This window comes from Lepidochelys kempii, chromosome 12 (assembly GCF_965140285.1).
Source record: "Lepidochelys kempii isolate rLepKem1 chromosome 12, rLepKem1.hap1, whole genome shotgun sequence".
Taxonomy (NCBI): Eukaryota; Metazoa; Chordata; order Testudines; family Cheloniidae; genus Lepidochelys; species Lepidochelys kempii.
Window position 1 is genome coordinate 10,003,675 of NC_136391.1, and position 14,798 is coordinate 10,018,472.

The 14,798-nt window shown below is 42.2% G+C and overlaps 1 protein-coding gene across 11 annotated transcripts in view; it reads right to left on the minus strand.

Annotated features, from left to right (window-relative positions):
- Window positions 1-14,798, minus strand: part of NECAB2 (N-terminal EF-hand calcium binding protein 2) — a 368,324-nt gene that overhangs the window by 26,795 nt on the left and 326,731 nt on the right. The gene's annotated exons all lie outside the window — the stretch shown is intronic.

Below are 14,798 nucleotides of genomic sequence, written 5' to 3' on the forward strand. Positions count from 1 at the left end.
AGTCACAACCAATAAGGGTTAGATTTCTACCATACAGAAGTACAAGGCTCCATATCTCTGAACCATCATGTCACACCATCAAAAGTAAATCTGCATGCACACACTGTTAGCTCACAATAACAAGCTGAACAAATTAGTTCAACTCATCTTAAAACCCAAAGTTATGAAATTATTTTATCACCTTAATACCATGAATACTAATGGAGCATTTAAAGCAGGAGTGTAAGCAATGGAACCCTTCTTGTGTCTTTTATCTATCACTTTCAACACCTAGGGCCATTTAGCACTTCCAAAAACATTTCCCCAATGTGAGCTGTGGAAGTCATTTTCCCAGTGATCTGCACAAAAGGCAGCGTACAGAGAGACATTGCACATAATGTTATCTGCCAGTGACAGCCATCCAACTCTCTAAGCTTCTGAATCTGAAAAATCCAATGTGCAATCAGCTGGTTTGAGACCAATGTCGGGGCTGCATGTTTGCAAGTTGCAAACACAGATTTGGACATTAGAGTGTTTTTATTTTTTGTGGTGGGACCAAACTTCTGAGCACATCGTTTGTCCTTCGAGGGCAGCAGAGAGAATTGATATTCATTGCCTTATCTAGGAGAGGAGAAAATAAGACAGGAATCGAGAGTGCAGACGACACATCAGCTGGGGAAGGCAGTTAACATTGCTTCTTGTGCTGTACTGCATTCAATAACTCCAGCTCCTCATTCTAGCCTGCAAGACCCTGCACAAACTTGCCACTGGCATCATCCCTGCTTTCATTTCTACCTCCTGCCCTATTCGCTGTGTATGCTCCTCCCTCCTTCCCTCTCCATCTCTCACCCTCCGCTCCACAACTTCAGTCATGCTGCTGCTTGAGGCCCTGGCCCAGCTAACCCTTATGCATTTGTTTAACTTTACTACTGTGCTTCCAACAGGACAACTTATGCCAATAAAGTTAAGCACCTGTGATTGGTGCCTAAGGCCCCCTCTCTCAATATAAAGTCACATAAAGCCTCCCCATTGAAACCTACTTCTTCCAGGAATTTTGAGCACCTTGCCCTCCTCACTAACAATCTCTGCACACCTTCCCTTGGCTAAACTATTGCACTGTGTCGTGTCTTGAGTCTGTTTGTCTACCAAGAGTGCATCAAGGCTGGCAATGTGTTCTCCTGCATCCCACATTGAGTTGCTGGGGATCTCCCCTTTCAAATGGTATAAAACCTCCCTTTTCTATCTCCAAAGGGTCAGGAGATCTAAGCCCTTAAAAGCGCATATGCAAGACTGGATAGTCTCCCAATGTTGGATGTGGCCACTGTAAATGTAGGAGGGAAATGTCACATTCGGGAGACTCAAGGGACCATTTCTGTGGTAGGCTGATTTCAGATAAAATGGTGACTAAGCCTTGAAACATTAGCAGCAGTTGGCTCAATGGGCAGAGGGCAGGTGAGGACGTGAAAGGTGCATGATAAATGCAATTTACCACCCAAACATAATCGCCACATATGTGATGTATATATTGATATAGAACTAGGCAGGAATCCAACAACAACAGGTGTTCCTCACGCACTGCTGCCTTGTGCAATGTGCATCTTACACAACATTTAAATTAGGTCACCTTCACTGTTCCCTCTTTCCCCCATGCACCCCAGTCTGAACCCTGAATGAAAGCAACTGATCTTGTCTCTAAATGATCCCTCAGCTGTGTGCTTAACTGGTGTCCTGAATTAGAGATTTCTCATATGAAAGAAAGTTAGGACCCTTCACGCATCTATACAGTCTAAGATCAATAAAGAAGGAATTGATTTTTTCCCGTAACCTCTTTTATTAATGGCCTGTAGATATGGTGAGATTTGAAAATGCAGTCAGTGCTGTTTGCCAACATGATGTATTACTGCATAATATCAACCAACATTACAAAATTAAAATCAGAGATACATTATGTATTGCAGCATATGTATGTACAGTAGTGGGTTAAGTTATCCCAAATATATCTGGTACTGTGGGAATAGGGGCATTGGGAAGTGAGGTGGATACAACCCTATTCACAGGTGTCTCCTCTTGCTAGGAGAACTACCAGATCTTTAAAGTCTCTGAAGCCAGAGGAATGCCTACATAGCATTATCCCAGGCTGCAGTGGGTTTTATGTATCAGTGTGTGATTGGCATTTTTAATCCCTTCCTAGCACACTGAACAGAGATACTGAAGTCAGTTAACGCAAGGAAGTTTCTTCACTGTGCAGACCTTCCAATGGGGCTCTTATTGTATAACTCAAAATGTCACTTGCTGAACAGCAAAGTCACCTTGAGCTGAATTTTCTTGAGCCATGACTTGGGATACCAGGGCACAGCTCAGAGCAGCCCTTCTTTCCAGGATCCCACATACAACCCCTTTCCCCCTGAAGCGTCCTTGCTTTGTCAACCAAACCAACCAATCAACGAGGCAAACCTGGCACATACTGAATCAACAGAAGTGCAAGTGGTGTGTGCAAAGAAGCCTTACATTTATTTCTCCTCTGGCCTTCGGTTGGTTTAAGCTGTAATAGGTACATGAGGTGCTTTAAAAGAAGGGGTGTTTGAAGACTTTTCAGATAAGAAGCTGCATCTCAGAGAAAAAAGAACAGGAGGACTTGTGGCACCTTAGAGACTAACACATTTATTAGAGCATAAGCTTTCATGAGCTACAGCTCACTTCCTCGGATGCATACAGTGGAAAATATAGTGGGGAGATTTTTGTATACACAGAGAACATGAAACAATGGGTGTTACCATACACACTGTAATGAGAGTGATCAGGAAAGGTGAGCTATTACCAGCAGGAGAGCAGGCGGGGAGGGGGGGGGGAGAACCTTTAGTAGTGATAATCAAGGTGGGCCATTTCCAGCAGTTTACAAGAACAGTAGGAGGGGAAATAAATAAAGGGAAATAGTTTTCCTTTGTGTAACGACACATCCACTCCCAGTCTTTATTGAAGCCTAAGTTAATTATATCCAGTTTGCAAATTAATTCCAATTCAGCAGTCTCTTGTAGGAGTCTGTTTCTGAAGTTTTTTTATTGAAGAATTGCCATTTTTAGGTCTGTAATTGAGTGACCAAAGAGACATTATCACGGGTCTACAACCTATCCTGAAGGATGACCCATCACTCTCACAGATCTTGGGAGACAGGCCAGTCCTTGCTTACAGACAGCCCCCCAACCTGAAGCAAATGCTCACCAACAACCACACACCACACAACAGAACCACTAACCCAGGAACCTATCCTTGCAACAAAGCCCGTTGCCAACTGTGCCCACATATCTATTCAGGGGACACCATCATAGGGCCTAATCACATCAGCCACACTATCAGAGGCTCATTCACCTGCGCATCTACCAATGTGATATATGCCATCATGGGCCAGCAATGCCCCTCTGCCATGTACATTGGCCAAACTGGACAGTCTCTACGTAAAAGAATAAATGGACACAAATCAGACGTCAAGAATTGTAACATTCAAAAACCAGTCGGAGAACACTTCAATCTCTTTGGTCACTCGATTACAGACTTAAAAGTTGCAATTCTTCAACAAAAAAACTTCAAAAACAGACTCCAACGAGAGACTGCTGAATTGGAATTAATTTGCAAATTGGATACAATTAACTTAGGCTTGAATAGAGACTGGGAGTGGATGTGTCATTACACAAAGTAAAACTATTTCCCCTTATTTATTTTCCCTCCTACTGTTCTTGTAAACTGCTGGAAATGGCACACCTTGATTATCACTACAAAAGGTCCTCCCCACCCCCTCTCTCCTGCTGGTAATAGCTCACCTTTTCTGATCACTCTTGTTACAGTCTGTATGGTAACACCTATTGTTTCGTGTTCTCTGTGTATATAAAATCTCCCCACTAGATTTTCCACTGTATGCATGATGAAATGAGCTGTAGCTCACGAAAGCTTATGCTCTAATAAATTTGTTAGTCTCTAAGGTGCCACAAGTACTCCTTTTCTTTTTACGGATACAAACTAACACGGCTGCTACTCTGAAACCTGCATCTCAGAGGATTCTCTGGGTCTGTAGGGTTATCTGAAAGAGGCAGGCAGGCTTTAGGGGCATGACTGCAGCAAGTCAGCATCATTCTTCATCAATTCAGCCTTCAATTCATCACTTAACAAGCACTATCTTGGTAATAGAATAAGAGAGAGTGAGAAAGATACTGGGTGACTTTAGATATGGAAGGCTACTGTGTTTTAGTAAAGTTTGGTTTACAGACCAGCCACATTAAGGTTCCTATTTACACTGCTTTGCTGTGTCTGGAACAGAACAGAATCTGATTTTAGATAGTCTATGCAATGAGCATGGATAGATATCAGCTATTACAGATGGGTGAATGTACAATGCAGCTAATTTGATATGACACTCAGTAATAAGAAGATCTAAGTCAGGTAGGTCTATAGTTTGCACACAGTTTTAACCCCAGGCCAAATCCTTAGCTTGCCTCAACCCATCCTCCATATTTATACACTCTCATTTTGTGTGCACAAAACCTGCATTTGCACCTGCAAATGTGCAAATTGGGTAGCAGTATGTGCAACGGCAGATTAGAGATCATCTAATCTGATCTCCTGAATAACACAGGCCAGAGAACTGTACCAGTTACTTCTTTATTGAGCCAACTAATTTGAATCTGACTAAATTATATCTTCCAGAAAAGCATTCAGTCTTGATCTGAAGACTTCAAGGGATGAAGAATCCATCCTTTCCCTTGGTAGTTTGTTCCAATGGTTAATCTTCTCAAGACTGTACATTGAGCTCTCCAGCCAGTTAAAGAGCACCTAACTTCAGAGCTCGAAAGAAACCTGGGCAGTCCTTCCAGACTGAGGGGAAATAGTGGCATCAAAATAACGCCTTAAGAACGGAGCGAAAAATAAGGGAAACAGGAAGAAGAAACAGAGTTTCTCTCCTCCAACACCTTCACTTCCCCAAGTTAAGGCATCAGAAATGTACAGAGTAAAAGACAACAAGGAAGAGCCCATCGAAATGCAGGCATTATATCATCAGTTCATCCAGTTTCCCCTGTTGCTTCCTAGTACGTGATACAGGAGTCAGCCTTGCTCTTTGCGAATAAAAAAAAGTGAATAAAAGCAATGGTAGAAAAACCAGCCGCGGGGCATTCGAAAACTGCATTCTGTTGCCTTGACAACCAAATTTCTAAAAATATTGTCAAGATGAACATTACTTACAGAGCTGCCTTAAGTTGTTATGACAACACAAGGGGACTGATTAAATCCAGTATTGATATGAACACTTTCCCCAAGCCATGTCTTCCTGCAGTCTCCACTACACCAAGTGTGTAATGTAGCTATCCAATGGAAGTCCTGAGGATCCTGTCCTATATTCATTTAATTAGACTAAATTTGAGGTCCCCCCACCCTCAACTATATGATCATTCTGTGGAGCACTTCATAACCTGATCCTTATTTCAAACCACTTGATGGTACATCTCCCCATTCCAAGCTCCCATCTTCCATATGGCATAGTCCATCTGTTCCAATGGTCCAGAGGCCACAACTGGATTGAACCTTTGGCTCAGACTTAAGCTATAACTTTTCTGATGTTTGGGTTTTTTATTTGATATCAACATACATGTAATGTTGCCCAAGCCCTAGAGTACACTAACTCCATAGAGCCCTGCTGTGAATTCCGCTTACGTAATTTAGGATACAGCAAGTATGGTATAACTGCCATGTCTGAAAGGCAGGCCGCAGGTGTTCACAGATATAGGAATATAGGCTTCTTTAAAATGTTTCTGTTTATTTAATGTATGCAGTGTTGTTGTAGCCATGTTGCTCTCAGAGTATTAGAGAGACAAAGTGGGGGAGATAGTATCTTTACCAGACCAACTTTAAAATTGGTAAAAGATATTAATTCCCTGACCTTGTCTTTCTGCTTATGTAACTTTCTTTAAGCCACTGGGCTGGAAATAATCAGGATGAAAAATTCTACACATTTTTTGTTTTATTTTTTCATAACAAGCCATTGTGGCATTTTTAAAGCAGGGCCCAGGTGTTCCACGACTCATTCTATCTGTGATATATTGTTATATCTGTGACTGTTCTGCACTGGCATGTGCTGTTAAAATTCAAAGGGCATTGCAAGGACAGAAGATATCCAGCAGAACTAGAGGGAGCAAAGAGGAGGGGTTCCTAGTACACCCAAAGGAGATCTTCATAGAACCATAGACTATCGGGGTTGGAAGAGACCTCAGGAGGTCATCTAGTCCAACCCCCTGCTTAAAGCAGAACCAACCCCAACTAAATCCCAGGCCAAATCCCAGCCAGGGCTTTGTCAAGCCGGGCCTTAAAAACTTCTTCCTTTCTGCACTGCTCATCCCAGAAGTTGCACTGCTCAGAGATGCTAAGGACTGAATAGCCATTATAGACGGAACTACCTTCACCTCGAGAGGTGGTTTATTCAGGTCAAGGGGAGGCAGTTCAATGGGGCAGCAGGAGGAGAAGTTTGCACTGGTGCTTCTTGTACTGCACCTTTTCAGAGGGCACGTCTACACTGAAAGTGCTACATGGGCACAGCTGCAGCTCCGTAGCACAGACACTTCCTACACTGACGGAAAGGGTTTTTCCATCAATCTAGTTAATCCACCTCTCTGAGAGGCAGTAACCAGGTCAACGGAAGAATTCTGCCATCAACCTAACTGCATGTACACTGGGGGTTAGATCAACCAAACTACAGCGCTCAGGACATGACGTTTTTCACAGCCCTGAATGACATAGCTAGGTCAATCTGAATTTTAAGGGTAGACCAGGGAGGAAGGCTGGATATGTACTTTTTCCTGTAGAGGTCTGCCAGCGCTATCCAGGATACCCAATCACTGCATCCCTCAGACACTGAATTTACCAGGATCACTGCTGGGAAATCAGTCAGGTAAAAGACCGCCCTATATCACACCTTCAAGTAATATTAGTGATTGTTCTGGACATTGACTCAGGACAGTACAGGTGCTGGACCTAGGGGCGTTCCTGCACCCCCTGGCTTGACGTAGTAACAACAACCCAAATACAGGGTTTCTGCCTTCAGCATGCCCGCTACAAAAATTGTTCCAGCACCAGGGCAAGGCAACCCTGAGCCTTGCACATGAATCAGCCATACATTTTCTCCAGGTGGCCCCCCTACATTCCCCTCACAGGCTGAGTGTGCCAGGAATTTCCCTTGAAACCGGGAACTGGCAGTTTACATCTGAACAGCTTTAGATGTAATGAGAAATCAACCCTCCCTTTTCTAGGAGGATGAGGAGTAAAAGGGAAGCCATTTTGGGAGGCAGCATATTTTCCAGTAGCAGCTGCAGCCTTGGCTTTAGGGGAAGATCCTGCTGCATTCCAACGGGCTGGTAAACAATTCAGCTGTGGAAAGCTCACTCCTTTTCAGACTCCAGAGCAGTCAACATTAGTCACAGGTCATGGTTACTACTAGCACTTAGCACTTTGCAGTTTGAGACTATTGACCCCGCTCATCACTGCAGAAATCCTTCCTGCCAGGAGTCCCACACTCCAGCAATAATATCAACAGTTCAACAAGCAACCCCACCTCTTCCCCACTAATGGTGGCAATGTTTAATTACTAGCAACTCCTTGACTTAAATGCTAATCAAAATGCGCTCTCACAGCAATCATGGGGTTGCACCACTTCGTTCTGTGAGAAAGAATCTCACTGGCACTGCCATTCGGCTGTCATTAATATCTGTTTGTTTGCGCTAATGAAAAGCCGCTCATGAAGAGTCAGAGTTACAAGCTAAATAAAGAGAAAAGGATCTGCATACAATGGTACAAGTGTTAGTGGAGACTGAAGCTGGCAGGGAGAGAGAGCGTGTGTGTATCTAAGTCTTATGTTGTCCAGGAAGTTAGATGGGGTGTAATTGGCCCTCTGCGCCAGTGTGTCCATGCAAGCCTATTTTGAAGGCACAGATGGTGCACAGTGTTTCTGGCAGCCCTCCGTACAGGACTGAATATCACCCATGGACAACAAATACACAAAAGAAATACAAGGGTTCCAGAAGTGGAGGCTTTGGATCGCCAAACTTCGTCTCCTCCACCCAGTTTCCAAGGCTATCAGATACACGCTGACCAAGTCTGAGTCATGTGACTGCGCACCTTCGCAGATAGGTCATCATGAAATAGTTGGGGGAAACAAGGGGGACATTCCTCAGAATGTGTGGCTTCCTCTCTGAGTCCTGATCAGAGAGCAGGTGCCTTCTTGGTTACAGTTAGCTGTGTGCCATGCTGTCTCCTCCTCAGTGACAGACTGCCACCTGCAGCTGCAACCACATCAGGAACAATGTGTGTGAGAGAGAAAAGAGAGCTGGAGTGAAAGTGCTTTGGGTTATGCAACCATACTGAAAGGGACATTGCCAGGAAGTAAAACGTTGGAGGGAAGGGAAGAAGGAAGGGCGTGTCTTCCTCATCCTGCTCTTAATGGTTTTATTTCTGGTTTGACTACAGGGCCCAGATCTGATGCATCCTTACATCCTTCTCTGAAGGGAACCTTCCCAAGGTAGAATCCTCAGAATATGGCTTCCTCCAAGTCACTGCTATTGACCTCTGTTTAAGGATCACCTGCTATCTAACAAAGGTTTCCTGCCCTGAAGTATTCATTCATCAACAAATGCTACCTGGAGCTCCTCTCTGAAAGTCAGGATATAAAGGATGCACCATATCATCTATTTCCTTCAGCTTGGCTAGAATACAACCTGAAGAGCTCTATATACCTACTTACCTACCCATCTGACAGAGCCCTCTCTCCCCAGGCCACGCTGCCCCAGTACAGACCAACAGATGTGCTTGAACCAAAGCAATCGTTAATTGCCCTGTTCTGTTCATTCCTTCTGAAGCATCTGGCACCAGCCACTGTCAGAAGACAGGACATTGGGCTAGAAGGCGCACTAGTCTGAGCCAGTATGGGCATTCTTATGATTTCATTCAAAATTTCTATTAAAATTGCATGAATACTTTAGAAAATACAAAAATTGGTGAGTTTTAAACTTTGCAAAAGAGAAACAACTTTCAAATTTTGTATTTGTTTGTGTGTATGTGAAATCTCTTGTCCAGACAGCTCTAGTTATATTGAATTATGAGTTATACAGCTGCACTTTAGAGAGGCTGATGCATTAATTTCCTTGTATTTTTAAGTAACTTCAAGGAAGCCTGATGTGTGTGGACTGGTGCCCATTTTTAGCATTTATATACATCTAAATAAATAAATGTACTAAAAAACTTTTTAAAAGTGTGTGTGACATACCGTACCATCGACATCAGAGATCTCTTGTTTGCCCACATTAATGAATGAGTTTGTGATTGTTTGGAATTCTATTTACTGTTTTTTTCTAAAAGCATTTTTTAGCTTATAAAGAGAAAAATAGAAACATCAGTAACAATTTGAAAAGAAAACTGAAACAATTATCTTTTCAATTCGCCATGTATACACACGTTTATGAAGACGGGAAGGGAAAAAATAAAAACCCTGCCAAAAGAAAACCAGCAACAAGAAGTATGGAGAGCTGTCATCACTAATAGCAATCTCAATTGTTGCTCTCTATTTAGTACAATCCATATACCACAGCAGTTCAGAAAAATAAGCGTGTTCTTCCAGAGCAAAAGTAGAATCTTTTTCTCAAATACTAGGTAGGTATTTGGGGCCAGTTTTGATTTCTGGGGATTTGTTTATATCTGTTGTATCTAATGGACACTGCGACCCTTTGTGTCAGATTCTGGACTCCTCTCCAGCCCCTTCCCCCCCCCCCCCCCCCAAATTAAAATGGGCTATTTTCAAAAATATTTTTCGTTTTCTTTAGACGCCTCTTCACAAATGTTACGGGAATGGCAAAATGCCAGGGAAAATTGGACAAACCAGTGAAAGGAACCTTAAAGGGAGACCTGACAACTGAGGAAAAGCTAAACCCTCCCTGGGAACACAGCTCCTTTGACAGGTTTCAGAGTAACAGCCATGTTAGTCTGTATTCGCAAAAAGAAAAGGAGTACTTGTGGCACCTTCGAGACTAACCAATTTATTTGAACATAAGCTTTCGTGAGCTACAGCTCACTTCATCAGATGCAATCGAATACAGACTAACACGGCTGTTACTCTGAAACCTGTCATTATGCAAGGCACTGCATTTAGCCGTATGGAGTGGAAATCTATCAGCTCCTTTGAGAGACTCTCAAATATCAAACAAACTAGGTTTGTGAAATTTACCAATTTATAAGGAAAACAGAGGCGTGTTGTGGTCTCAAAGAGACATGTTGCTTTTCCTCTCCTCTTGAAAGCAGTTTCTGTGTTTCTCACTTTCAAACACAAGAATGTGGTACTACAACCCCTCTGTGGAGGCCTCCATCGCTATAAGTCTCTATTTTCCTATTCAGCTCAGCGAACAGCATGCAGGGGACTAGGTATGTGTGGGTGTTAATTAGTCTCCTCCATTGTAAAAATGCAAATCAGAACTCAAGAGTTATTTATTTGTGGGTACGAAGCACGCATCCAGCACCCTGTGTTGGACTAGAAGAACCACAATGCAATTCAACAGGCTGAAGGACCACAACGGGATTTGCTCCCCATACAAACTGCTCGCGTCACAGCTTATTAGAACTACAGGGAAAGGGAAAAAAGCATTTTGGAGAACATCCGTTCCCACCAGCATTTCCATCACAACAGTAATTCAGTGCTGCAATCAGCCCCCAATCATCTTTCTCCTACCCCAAGGAGAGCTGTGACAATAAATCCTGTGGAACAATCACTAAAGGCCTTGTCCTCATTGCTAGAAAGAAAAGAAAGGTGTCTCTTACCTCAGGGTAACTAGCATGAATGGAGCTATCCTGAGATAAAAACAGTGAAGACCCAGCACTTCAGTTTTACTGAGAGGTAAATAGGGTTAGCGGTGATGAGTTACCTGGTGGTAAAACTGAAGTGCCTGGTCTTCACTGGGTTTTTACCTCAGGACAGCTCACAAATATCAGGCACCCTGAGATAAAAAAGCACCTTTGTGAAGACAAAGCCTTTATCGGATCTCTGGCAGACCAAGGAAGGACGAGAGTTCCAGTGCCACAGAAACCCCAGCGAATGCCTTGCTATCAGTCCTCTGCCATTTCTATATTCAGAAGGGGCTGATAGCTCACATGACCAAACCTCAACGGAAGGTGATTCTTCTTCTCGAGTCCCTTAATATTCAGACATGTAAAAGTCTCATTTTTTTCTTTTACAAAAAAAGTTTTAAATCAGTGTTTGGTTAGGGTTGGAAAAACAACCACCAAGTTTTGAAAGAAACCAAAGTTCTCCATGAAAACTGCAACTGTTCCAGCAAAATGTAGTCCGAGGCCACCAATGCATTCCAAACAGGGCAGCAAACTCTCAGCTGGCAGCTAGTAACAAGAATGGGTTTGCATTAGGTGTCACAGTTACTTCCAGAAATCAGGACCGTTTGGCAAATGTGTGGCTTGTGCCAGTCGACAAAGAAAAAATCATATAAAAAAGGCAACTGATGGCTGTATTACAAGACACTACGGAAAGTATCAGGCTGAGACATAATTCAGATGCTGTGGCACAAAGTAACACCAGTGGAATAAAAAGCAAACAATTCTGAGATTCATCTGTAAAAGCATTCTATCCATATCAAAGGGTATTTCTCCATCACTATAGCTGGGATGAATAAGACTCTGCTTGGAATAGATTTGACTACTTATAAATGGAGAAAGAAAACTTTACAGAAACAAAGAGGATGCTTCAGTTGATACCTGGAAATGGGTGTAAATGTTCTAATTGGGGGATGCAGAAGGTCTGTGGACCTCTCTTTTCTAGAGAATCACACTATTTGCATAGAGATTGCCAAAGTAGTTTAAACTGTTTTACTTATGCTTTAACTGCGATTATTTGCTTTTGCATTTAAACGGAGACTGACATTTGCAGTACTTTTGCAGTATCAATCTAAGGTCAGGCTTGACAAAGCCCTGGCTGGGATGATTTAGTTGGGGATTGGTCCTGCTTTGAGCAGGGGGTTGGACTAGATGACCTCCTGAGGTCCCTTCCAATCCTGATATTCTATGATTCTATGAATCTACTGCTTTGGCAGATCTTTATCTGAGGCTTAACTTTTACTTATCTAGTATTAGAGGAGGCTACTTTTGAAAGGGAGTATTTCCTCTATTCTCCTCTATTCCTTTGCCATGGAATGTGTCTGTTTATTGGGTTCTAAGACTATTTTAAGTTACTGTAAAATTATTACATTTCTATTAAATAAATACTTCCTGCAGTGACACTGAATAAAGATGTAGTTTTATTTGTCAATCACTAGATGGAGTCAGAAAGCCTAAATCAGGGACTTTCCCTTTTAAAGTTACTGTTAGATGTCATCTCACTTTACAGTTCTATAGATATATGTTTTATACAGTTTTTTCAGTTTTCCTAGTTTTCTCAGGGCTGTAATGGGAGTAGTCTGCCTATGACATTTTCAGCCATCCAGAACAAGCCTGACATTGATTCGATGTGAATTCACTACAATCAACTATGCCATTAGACACTTCCTCAAAGGCAATTTACACTTTGATTGGCTGGAGTTCCGGTAGCTCCTTTTCTCCTCCCTCAGACCCATGTGATTTATCTACCTTCTATCATAAGCAAAGTAACCAATCTATAAAGGGACAGGGATACTTCCAGTCAAAATTCTTCTAATTTTCATAAAGCACCACAGAAAAATAAAAACATGCAGAATTTTTTTCCATTTACTTTTTTCTTCTTTTCCTATAAGCTTAGAGGATGATCAACATTTTAATTTTAGCTGGATGCTTTTGGCAATTTTTTTCTGTGATTTTTCAACCAGCATCAATACCCACCCTAGAGAGATCACTTCCCTTCCACATATGATGATGTTGCATTTGGGACCAGCAGTGGTCAGACCTGCCAAGTCAGATTTCTTGCCTCTTCTCCCAGCCTTCAAGGAAACTCAAGTAACAAACTAGCTTTTCTGATGTGGGGCTCAGTCCTCAACATGGGGGGATTGTATCTGTAGTGGGAGTGTAATTTGACCGTGTTAAGAAATATACCTGGCATTTTGATATTTGATCATCTTCCATCTCCCTGGCTTCTCTGAATTAACAGTATTCAAACTCAAGCCTCCTCATAAGACAGCTATAAGCAAATATTTCTCTCTCTCTCTCTCGTTGTACTGTCTATTATTCTCGTTTGAGCTTTTTTCATTTTGGAAATCTGAAAGGAGAATTTCCTGGGGCTGCCTTGGAATTTTTCCATATTGTTTCCCTCAAGGTCAGCAAGCAAACACTTCTCAGCTCTTGGGTTTTTAACGCTTGCCTGAAATCCCAGCATGCTGAAAATGTCAATGTACTTTTGAACCAAAATGTAAGGGAAGGGCAAAGCTAGCACAGAAGATCTTTGAGAGCTAGCCAAGGTCTGGTTAACCCTCCATGGGAAAGATGTGCAAACTCCTGTTGGGGTCTACCAAGTCCATAGCACAGTTGAAGAACCAATCAGATTTCTTAGAAGCTGAGTAGCTCTGAAGAATCTCCCAATACACGGCTTTATGGGTAATTAAAGCCCTAGAAGAAGAGATGCATGTTAAATTGGAGGCGTGTGCGCCTTGCCTTTTGAAGCCCCAGAATAAGCTACCAGCCATTGAGGAGGAGCTACAGACTGTGAGGCAAAACTGCATCAGTTGAAACAAGGGAGGTTGAAAGTGTCGAGCACGTATCCATGGTGCTAGTTAAAGAAAATGACTCACCAGCCGAGAAGAAGATGGGGAAACAAATCGAACTATATGTTAGAACCTGAGGTTATGAATGGCACCAAAACCAGCATCTAGATGAAAGATTCATTTGAACTCACTAGAATTTAAAGTGTGGCTCTACTCCGGGAAGTTACTAAAAACAGGATCATGGGGCTCCACGTGTACTGTCTTGTCGAGAATCTGTAGCAAATTTGCTTACTTTACAAGTAAAAAGGATGTATTTTCTGACTGCAGACTCACCCTGTGTTATTTCTCTCTGGTCCTTCCGGATTGTCCATTACCATCACTATTTTTTTAATGACTCCTGTTATTCCCAAAATTAGGATTATTGTATTTGAATAGTGCCTTTCACCTAGAAGGACCCTAAAATGCTGTACAAACTTCACAGACTGATCCATAGCAATGTAGGCTCACACTGTCATGTGGAATTAAGTGAGAACTTCTTCATATACATTGATGGCATGATATTTCCCAAAGTGATTATAAAAAAAAAAAGTTATGAATACATTGTGTGGGTTGGATTTATACTGTGTACACACACACACACACGCACTAAAATCCTTCAGAAAAGTCTGTCAGTAGGACTCAAACTCAACCACCATGAAGTACTTCAGCATGCAAGAAATCTCTGATGGCGGAGCTACTGTATTAACTTGCCACCCCTAATGAAATGCTAAAAGAAAGCTCAGCTCAGAAATGCTGGCAGCTACTTGCGCAGAGGTTGACAAGAGAGGATGGTTTAAACAAGCTTTAAAATATACCGGTCAATCAATAGGCTTCTAGAACCTGGATACCTAGCAGTGTCTAAAGCAGGGCTAATTTATCTCCCTTAGAAAGACTGCTGATTATAATGATAGTGGCACACAGACAGAATAATTGATAAGGAATGCTTGAAGATTGCTTTTAAAAATGAATGACTGTAAATCTGTTGTAAGCACAGTAGAGTATGGGGCACACAGCTATTAGGGATGTTACTGAATTAAAAAGTGCTGACATTCTGTATAGTTTATTCAGGTGGTAAAGTTGAAGGCCTGA